This window comes from Lygodium microphyllum, chromosome 1, assembly GCF_053477565.2.
Source record: "Lygodium microphyllum isolate KBCC chromosome 1, Lygodium_microphyllum_v1.1.10, whole genome shotgun sequence".
Classification (NCBI taxonomy): Eukaryota; Viridiplantae; Streptophyta; class Polypodiopsida; order Schizaeales; family Lygodiaceae; genus Lygodium; species Lygodium microphyllum.
Window position 1 is genome coordinate 55,614,574 of NC_141135.1, and position 10,103 is coordinate 55,624,676.

Sequence of the window (10,103 nt, forward strand, 5' to 3'; positions counted from 1 at the left end):
ACCAGCGACAGTGGCGAGGTTGGTCTTAACACATGGTTTTTCTACCATTCCCTTGCTCAATTTGCAGAAAAAAAAAGAAAAAAAAAACAAAACATATCGGTCATGGGAGAAAAGGACTTAGGTCCCTGTCATGCCGACCTATTCTTTGAGAAAAGGTGGAAACACCCTCGGGAATAGGGGAAAACAAGAAAAAGAAAAAGAAGAAAAAAAAATAAACAAACAAATTTGTTATGAGAGAAAAGAAAGCAATTCCCTGTCATAGCAGGCCTTGTTCCAGGAAAAGGTGGTAAACACCCTTGGGCGAGAAGCTGGCTATGGAAAAGGTGGTAACACCCAGCAGTCCAGAAAGTGGATTCATTGATTGATATCCCTAGGATCCAATTCCGACGCTACCTCCCTTGGTACGCTGTGTCCTGGGTCTCTTTGCAAAGTGACTACCTATCCTCTAGCAGACGACGTGTTCCTGTCCAATATAATATTCGATTTGATGGCTACCTCCCTGGGTACGCCTCTTCAACAACTGATGACGCGATCTTCATCGACAAACAATAGAGTGACATGAGCTTTCATCCTAACCGGATGGGGAAGTGAGTATGGTTGCCCTCTGTATCTATCAACAACAAGTGAGACAGAGGGTGGGGCGAGAGACCAGTTTTTTCCCTTCAAATCAAATGAGAGGTGAGAAGTGTGAATGAAGTGTTGCACGCATGGGATGGGCCTCTCAATGCACAAAGCATGATTTGTTTCTGTGCACTGCACCATAAGGCTCCCTGGCCTTCCTTCTCGCACCGTATGCCGGCACAGGGCGGGATGCACTGTTGCACCATCAAATGCGCACAAGGCATACAACCTTTGCACAAGTGACTGTGAGGATTACATCAATGGGTTTCAGGAAAAGGCTGCTCTCCTGTACCTATCAACAGAGCGTGAGACAGAGGGTGGGTTGAATTTGACTGGAGTTTCTTCAATCAATTATCGAGAGGTGAGATTGAGGGACGTTACGACACTTGGAGTCAGGTATGTTCCCGTTTCCCTATGCACCCACAGGATGGGTCTTTGCTGTCATCACAAGACACATCACCTTGTTCTGTACACTGCACTGTAAGGCTCCCTTGCCTTCCTCCTTGCACTTATGCCAGATGGGTTGGACGCACTAATGCACCATCAACTGTGCACCCTGGCATACTCCTTCTACACCATTCCCCCCTTGTCGATTCCTCAACCGGGTATGAGATATGGGTCTTAATCCTTATTCCTCAAGAGATATTAGTCATGGGGCGAGTGACTGTTCTTTCATTCCAATTGAGTGATTGTGAGTTGAGTGTAGTATCCCTCATCATCGACGAATTTCCTGTGATTCCTTCCATCAGCTACCTCCCTGGGTGCTGCCGCGTGGTCCCTGCCATGACAGACGTGTGCCGAGAAGATGCCTTGGTCCCTCCAGCACCGACAACAACACTGGACGTGCCATCGATACTCAACCTTGCTTTTTGACGAAACGGGCCAAGTTTTTCTAACCCTACACCTTCTGTTTCTTCGTGACGGTCATGTTTTAAGTGTGGGGACGTTAGTGGATGGTCTGTGGCATGGTCCTAGATCCCTGTTGTTTGGTTAACCCTATCCGTTAAGGTCTTAAGTGTGGGGACGCGTCCCTGCGCGTCTCCCGTGCATACTTTTCTGCATATGCCTTAACCTGTTCATGCATGAATGCCTTGCCTTGCTTTTACCCTAATGGGATCCCTTCCCACCCATCCGGTTATTTTCCACCCACCCTTGGGGCTGTTCCCTTGCAGTTTTCCTTCATTCCCTGATTTTGAGGTTTTTCCATGTGAATGTACCCTACGTTCACCAAAATCCAAATCCAACCTTATAGCCCTATTCCCCCGTTGAACTGACCATTTTTCCTTTTTACCTACCCCTGTTCCGGTGCACGGTTTTTGAGTTATTAATTTTTGAAGCCTTTTGTGCAATTTAGCCGGTTTTCCATGTGAATGCGCTTTTCTTGCTTCGGAATCATGATCTGACGTCATAGCCCTGACCAACGCTTTTCCCCTGACATTTTTCCTTTTTATTCCGAATCATGATCTGACGTCATAGCCCTGACCAGCGCTTTTCCCCTGACATTTTTCCTTTTTATTCCGCATCATTCCGATACACGGTTTGTCCGTTATTAATTTTCCGGGTTTTCACGACTTTTTCGTGTGTATTTTTGCTATTTTTCCATGTGAACCTGCCCTGTTTGCATCGGAATTCCAATTTGATTTGACAGCCGTGTCCCTTGTGCCTTCCCCTCCCTTTTTCCTTTTTCCTCCACCCTTTTTCGACTTTCGGATTTTTACTTATTCATTTTTAAATGCGTTTTCGGGAGTATTTTTGAGGTTTTTCACATGTGAACCCCTCCTCCTTCCACTGGAACTGCGGTTTAACGTGATAACCCTGTGCCACCCATTCCTGTGGACATTTTTCCTTCTTACTGCATGTCATTCCGGTGAATGGGTTGTCAGATATTAATTTTTTATCCCATTTTCGGGTTTGTTTTTCGGGGTCTTTCCCATGTGAACGCGTCTTATCTCAGTCGGAATTATGTTTTGATGTGATAGGATTGTCGGGTACATCTTTCTGCACAGTTTTTCTTTTTTCTGCACCTCGTTCCGATGCACGGATCTTTCGATCTTAATTTTTAATTGCGTTTTTTGGTTCGTTTTTTGTGTTTTTTGCACGTGACCGCCTTTACCCCTCCCGAAGCCTCTGTCATATATTTTTCTTGTTTTCCCCCTGTCGTCCTGCCCACTTTTTGTTTTTACACTATGTCGTTTTGACGTCCGGATTGGGAGTTATTAATTTTTCTTTATTTTTACGTTTTTCTCGCGCCCGTTTTACGCGTGAACGCGCCCTTTTTCGCTTTTCCTAGTCTCCACGCGCCCCGGTTGTGTCCGCGTAACCCGTACCGTCTTCCCCGCATCATTTCAATCCCGTCACGGTAAATTTTTTTACCCCGCCCCGCGCACGAGCGCGGGACGGGGGTACGCGCCCTTGCCCCCCACCCCTTTCCCCTAACTGCCCACCCCTTCCCCCCACCTGCCCACCCCATGGCCCCCCCATGGGCCCCCACCCCTTTCCCCCAACTGCCCACCCTTTCCCCTAACTGGCCACCCCTTCCCCCCAACCGCCCTTCTCTCTCTCTTTCTCTCTCTCCCTTTCTTTCTCTCTCTCTGTGCGTCTCCTTCTCTTCCTCCCTCCCCCCAGCCCACCGTCGCCTCCTCCTCCCTCGCCTTCTCCTCCCTCCCCCCAGCCCACCGTCCCGACCTCCTTCTCCCTTCCTCCCGCCAGCGCCCTCCCTCCTTCTCCCTCTCGGCAGCGACCTCCTCCCTCCCTTCCTCCCCCCGCAACGCCCTCCCTCCCTTCCTCCCCCCGCAGCAACCTCCTCCCTCCCTTCCTCCCCCCGCAGCGACCTCCGCCCCCTCTTCCTCTCCCTGCAGCCCCCCCGCCCTTCTTCTTCCCCCCACCGTGCTTCTCCTTCCCCCCCCGCCCTTCTGCCTCCCGCCCGCGACATCCGCCGCCCCTCCTCTTCCCCTCCATCCCATGCCCGCGCTGCCGCTGCCGCCTGGAGCCGCCACGTCGTCGCCCTCCGCCGTCGACGAGCCGCCACGCCACCGCCTGGACGCCGAAGCCGCCACCGCCTGGAGACGCCGGAAGTCGCCTGCCCACCTCCACCTCCTCTGCCGCCGAAGCCGCCACCGCCTGGACGCCGTCGCCGCCGACCCCACCACCTCCTCCTCCTCCCCCTCTCTAACCCTAGGTTAGTCAAACTAACCCTAGGTTACTTAAACTAACCCTAATTAAGTTAATCTAACCCTAATTAACTTACACTAACCCTAAAGTAGTTAGTCTAACTCCCTAACCCCCTAGTCGCCCTAACCTAACCCACCCCCTAACCAACTAACCTTAGGTTAGTTCCCACTAACCCTAGTTAGGTCCAATTAACCCCCTAGGTTAACCTAACCCCCTAGTAACCTTACACCTAACCTACCCTAAACTAACTCTAGTTAGTTCCCTAAACTAACCCTAGTTAGTTCCCTAAACTAACCCTAGTTAGTTTACTAACCCTCCCCTAGTTAGTTGACTAACCTAACCATAGTCACCTTAATTACCTAACCTTAATTAACCTAGTTGACTACCCCCTACTTAGTTGACTAACCTAACTTAGTTGACTAACCTAGCCTAGTTGACTAACCTAAGCAACCTTGACTAACTTGACTTGACTTGGGCAGACTAACATGACTTACCCTCACTAACCAAACTTAATTGACTTATGCCTAACTGACTTATTTGATTAATGTGATTTAGGTGACTTAATTAATCACTACATTAATTTTTCCATAAAAAAATTTTAGCAAAATTTCTAAAAATTCCTTTTGCCTTTTACCAATTTTTGGGAATTTGTCTGCTGGCAATTGCCTACCCTATAATTTCTGAAAATTCAATATTTCCTAATTTCACCTCCAAATTGCCAATAAATGTAGAAAAATTCATTTGAAATTTTTAAAAAATTCTTTAAAAAAATTCTCAAAAATTCCCATCACCTCCCTTCATCATTTTCCCTTTATTTCACCATAAATAATCACAACTTAACACAAAAAAAAAAAATCTATAATAAATAAAAAATAAACATAAACATAAAAAACCAATAAAAACTCAAATCCACACATCCGCTAAGGTGTTGTCTTTGTTGTTTCGTCAGTGGTCTTTACTTTTCCTTTACTGGATACACTTCTTTTGGTGGACTCTTCCGTGCGCATTCCTGCATTACATACACACCTTTTCCAAGTATTTATTTTATGTCCTTTATTTATTTTCATTTCCCCCTTAATCACAAATTAATTGTTACAATGAACCCTTTAATTCACCCACAGTTTCCACGCGGATTCGCGCTAAACACACATACTTTTTAAATAAAATAAACCAGCCGTTCACTTCGCACGCGCTACGTGCGCTAAAGAGGCACTTTAAATTTTTAATTAAAAATGAACCAGCCGTCACATGAGCACGCGCTGGCAAAAAAGCGCTCCACATCACCTTAATTTGTAATCAATGAATTGCATTTAGAGACCCCGTCGGGAATCGAAGTCCGGGAATCGAATAACTACACCGCTTCACCTAATAATTGGTCATTTAATTTCTAATAAGGAACCACCGTTTTCTTGTTAAGGTTTATCACCTAATAAAAATTCACCCATTTTTAATAATTGATTAAAATCAACCCTTCATTAAATTAATTCCCCCCTCACTGCACTTAATTCCCCTTTTTAATGAACCGTTTCGTGGGATGGGTTTGCGCAGTTCTTAGTGTTATTTTCCATGGTCCAGTCTTGGTTTATCACAGATATAGTTTTGCTATGTGTCGGATATGGTATGGTTTTGGTTTCATGTCTTAGTTACGGTTAAGGGTACGGTATGCAGTTTTTTTTCTTTTATTGCCTGATACGGGGTTCAGGGTGTTTGTCTGATGCATCGCATGAAGCTTTCGGTCGCATTTGTCTCGAGGTCATGTCAAATTTTTTCTAGGATGTGGTTTGCTTGGGGTTAGTTGGTCGAGTCACGTTTTATTGGTAATTCTCTTATCCTTGTTTTTTTTGTCTGTTGCTTTGCAGGCATTCTCCTTGATTGTCTGTGTTTGTGGTGTGTGTGTAACCATCTGAATGGCGCCTTCTCATGCTCCTCCCCCTATCCAGTACGTCCCATTAGTTAGTAGGGATTACTCTTCCCTACTTACTTTTGAGCCTCTTACGAAGGCGGGACTTGCTGCTTTTGTGGCCACTCCTTTTCCATTGCTTCCAGAAGATCCGTCGTTATGTGATGAGTTCCTGGCCTCTTACAGCAAGAAGACAGGACTAGTCCAAGGCATGTCTATGACTTTGACATCTCGCGGCTTAGGAAAGGCTCTATCTTTACCCTTCAAAGGAGAACCTTTTGTGACCACTCATCAGCTCTTCTCTAATGAAGAGATTCTCAAGCTGTTGCAGAAGCAGACAAGGGAAATCCTTGATGTTAAGAAGGTGATAAACTCTTCAGGAGTTTCCTTTTCTATGATCACTGATCCCGTATGGAAGACGATGTGTCAGTTCCTTCAGGACAGGTTTATGCCTGCCAACACGCCATCCCACTATTTGTCCAAAGAGCTTTTCACAGCTTCCAGGATGGTGTTGAAAGGAGTTGCTATTGATTGGAGCACTTACCTCCTCACTAAAATGGATCAGCATTTTGTTAAAGTCACGAGGGGTAATGTTACCAATGTTACATACGGATCATATTTGTCTGCCTTCTTGACCTATTCAGGTTTACAGAAGACTGTGCCTCCACCTCCTCCATCAGATCCAGTACCTCCTCCTCCACCTTCAGAAGAGTCAGCACCTATTGACATTGAGGATGATGATTCTCCGCCTCCCTTGGTCATACAGCGCAAACGCTTGAAGAGGGTAGCAGATAAAGCCCCTGCTGTACTTCCCTCAGTACCTATCCCTGCTACTTCTGGTAGTGAACTCCCTGGGTATCTCACTTGCAATAACCTGTTCCGCGCACATCGAGAAGGATCATTGGAGATCTCAGTTCCTTCCCTGAACAGTCTCGTTTCAGGAGATGCCATTCCTTTCCTCTGCAAGGATATTCAAAGTTCCATTGAGTTGTCAGTGACAGCCTGTGTTCAACAGCTGTACGCGTCCTTTTATGAAGAGCTTATGCAGTCCAAAGACCAGTTGCATAAGGCAACATCTGAGTTAGCTTCTGCTAAGGATACCCTAGCAGATTTATTTAAGCAAATGGAACAGCAAACCCAACTGGTTGCCACCCAAAGCGAGGAGATTTCTTCATTGAAGACCCAGTTATTCGAGGCTCAGTCACAGGTTACTAGCCTTTTAGACGAGAAGGAGAGGATGTCCAGAGAAGCGACAGAATTCCACGCTATCTTAGATGACAAGCTTTCAGCTTTACAAATGGCTAATGACACAGTGGCCAACCAAGCCTCCCAAATCCAGCAATTGCAAGATCAGCTTGCAAAGTCCCGCTCTGTTCCTCCAAGCCCTCCTGTTTCATTAATTCCTTCTCTTTCACAGCAGGACTTGGCTGCCTTACATAGACAGGCTACTTTGTGCCCTCTATTCCAAGATAAAGTGGAAAGATTGCAGTCCAGAATGGACTTGTTATGGTCTACCTTTGAGCAGTTTCAGGAATATGTCTTACCAGACCATTCTTTCTTTGTCCACTACCACTTACAGAAGTTGGTTTTCTATATGAAGCTTTCCACGATGGATTTACCTTTTCTAGAGGATGGCTGGAGTGGGGCTTGGTCTGCTGAGTTGTTGACAAAGGTAGTCAGAATGGTCTTTGAAGATTCTGTCACACCAGATACCATGTTGATGTCATACATGTATCTCCGAGGAGATTTGTTAATCCCAGATGAGGTAGATATGGCATGGTATGTGGGGGATGTGGTCTTACAGGCTGTTTTATATGTCAATCATTTGGAGTTGTGCATAGCTGACATGTTCCAGAGTTATTCCTCCAACGTGGCTGATTGTCAGGATAATTCGTGGCATCCCATGATTGATTCGGTGGTCCTCAATCAAAGACAAAACACAGCTCCTACCTTTGCCCAAAGTACTAATCAACTGAGGATGGATCTCTTAACCTATCTTTCCAAACATAATCCATTTGATGCTACCTTCTTTGATGCCTATCATAGACGATCTCTCTTAGGACCTTCTGTTCCTACCCTCCTCTATTACCAACAAATGGCTCACCGCTCTGCTATATATATTTCCCTTTGTCAATCTAATTCCGCAATTATTTTACCACTTCTTTTCCAACCTTCATCTTTCCCTCAAATTCCTATTTTCACTTATTGTTCCTTTATTGAGGATAGGGTATTTTCCCCTTCTCCACCCTGTCCTTCACCCCTCATTAATGTACCCTCCATATTTCCTATTTATCAGTTAACACCTTTCCTTAGTGATTCCCTCCAAATTTCTGCCACTCCTTCTTTAACCTTTTCTTTCTTTTATGATTTTTCCTATCCTTCCCTACATCCACTTTCCCTTATTCCACTACCCTCTCCTAACACTTCCATATCTCAACCACCTCAGTTGGTTAGTGACTGTGACGGTTTTGATAATCAGATTTTCAGAAGAAGGGGATGGAGTTCAGATGATTGCCTTACAGGACCGCAGATTAATTGGCCAGTAATTCTAGGAGAATGGACAGCTTCTAGTCAAGCTTATCAAAACTATGTTCATTTTGCCCAACAATATTCACAGTCTGCAGATCCCTCAGTGAGATTAACTGCTCACTTTGCTTGGTACCTGGCGTATATGCATAGGCACTCTCATACTGATTCAAAGCCTATTCCAAAGTTGTGCATGAATGTCAATGTTAGTATTGATTCCCAGCAACTGGAGATACTGTATTTTCATGCCCTCTGTTTGCCTAGCAGATACTTGGTCCTGTTGGAAAGGATGTGCTGTCTCCAATTTTTTCAAAATCCTCCTAAAAACTTTGTAGATGAATCCTTATCTATGGATCGATTCCGACAACATCAATCTTTTAAGAGGGATCATCTTCATTGATACCTTTCCAATGTATGGTGGAAGCTTTTAATGAAAAACTCTCTTTTTGAAGGAGTCATTCAGATGGTTGTGTTGTGTATTAGTGTTTGTGTTGTGAGTTCCTTTATGTCAAACAAACGTGGTGGTTTCCTATTGGATTTTGTGTACGAGCTATGTTTTGGAGATTTGTAGAGATGGGGTCGTGGTTGGAGAGTTGAAGCTGATGCTGATGAAGACGATGAAAACTTTTATATCCTTTACAAATTTGTGGTGATTTTTAGTTTGATAAGAGGTGTTAATGTATAAAGAGTTTTCCTTTCTTTATATTTTTTATATCAGAAACAGGTTATAAGTTGGGGTCATGGTGGATGGATTCTTTGTGAAAATATATTGAAGATCAAAGTTGAGCTTTTCCCTGAACTTGTATTCCCTTTTTCCTGGGTCGCAAGGACGCTTCCTTATTAAGTGTGGGGATATGTTGAGTGTTGAAATGACTTGTTTTTTTGCTGATTTTTGTTGTTTTTGAGAGCTGAATGGTTGATTTTATGGAATGATTGATTGATTTGGAAGTGGTTTGAGAGTGTTTTGGATGATATTGATTGTGTTTTGGAAGTTCGTGATGTTTGTTGGTGGTTCTGTGATGTTCTGATAGGTTCTGAATGGTTCTGTATACCTTCTGTTTTGTTCTGTTTTGGTCTGTTTTGTTCTGATTGTCTTCTGTAAGGAGGGAAGGAGTATTGATTGATGAAGAATAAGATATTGTGAAAGTTTATTGAATGGTTTGTGAGAGTTTGGAATGATTTGAGAATGAGTTATGTGGTTTTGATAACCTTCTGTAACCTTCTGTAGGTCTTCTGTAGAGCTTCTGCTTCTGTTCTGTTTCTGTTCTGTTCTGTACTGTAGCTGTTCTGGTACTGTTCTGTAGACTGTTCTGTATGCTTCTGTAAGTGTTCTGTGGAATGTATGTGTGACTTTGGGAAAGTTTTCTAGCCTTGGAAAGAGGTGAATACAAGTGCAAAAGAGCTTAAGGAAGTGGAAGAAGTAGCTGCTGAAGACTCAAGAGAAGACTAGAGTGAAGTGACAGTAGTGAGCTATGAAGAGACATTGTAGTGGCTCTGGTGACCCTTCATATCAGACATACCTCTTGGGAGGGGTATCCACGACCTAAGAGTGATTATTGAGAGTAATTTTGAGAGATTGTAGTGAGGATATGATGTATTATTGATGGAGTGAGATAGAGAGAGAGTCATAGATAGCCAATTCTACTGAAACAGAGTGATTGTATATGAGAGATTGAGAGAGAAGACTATGAAGATATTGAAGATGAATACTATGTGATGTATTTTCATTCAAAGATGGTGTACTTTTTTGCTTTCTTTGTTCTATTGATGGATTTTATGAAGATATTGAAGAATATGGTTGATTCTATTAAAACCGTGGGAGATCTACATGATGCTGCATGAAGATTTGTTGTGCCTGGTGTTCTTTTCTTCATTGTGATCATAT

At 44.1% G+C, this 10,103-nt stretch overlaps 1 non-coding gene across 1 annotated transcript; it reads left to right on the forward strand.

Annotated features, from left to right (window-relative positions):
• Window positions 1–8,953: 8,953 nt before the first annotated feature.
• Window positions 8,954–9,021, forward strand: LOC148041139 (small nucleolar RNA SNORD36). Its single transcript, XR_015692664.1, has one exon. It is a non-coding gene; the product is annotated as a small nucleolar RNA SNORD36 (small nucleolar RNA).
• The last annotated feature ends 1,082 nt before the right edge of the window (window positions 9,022–10,103 follow it).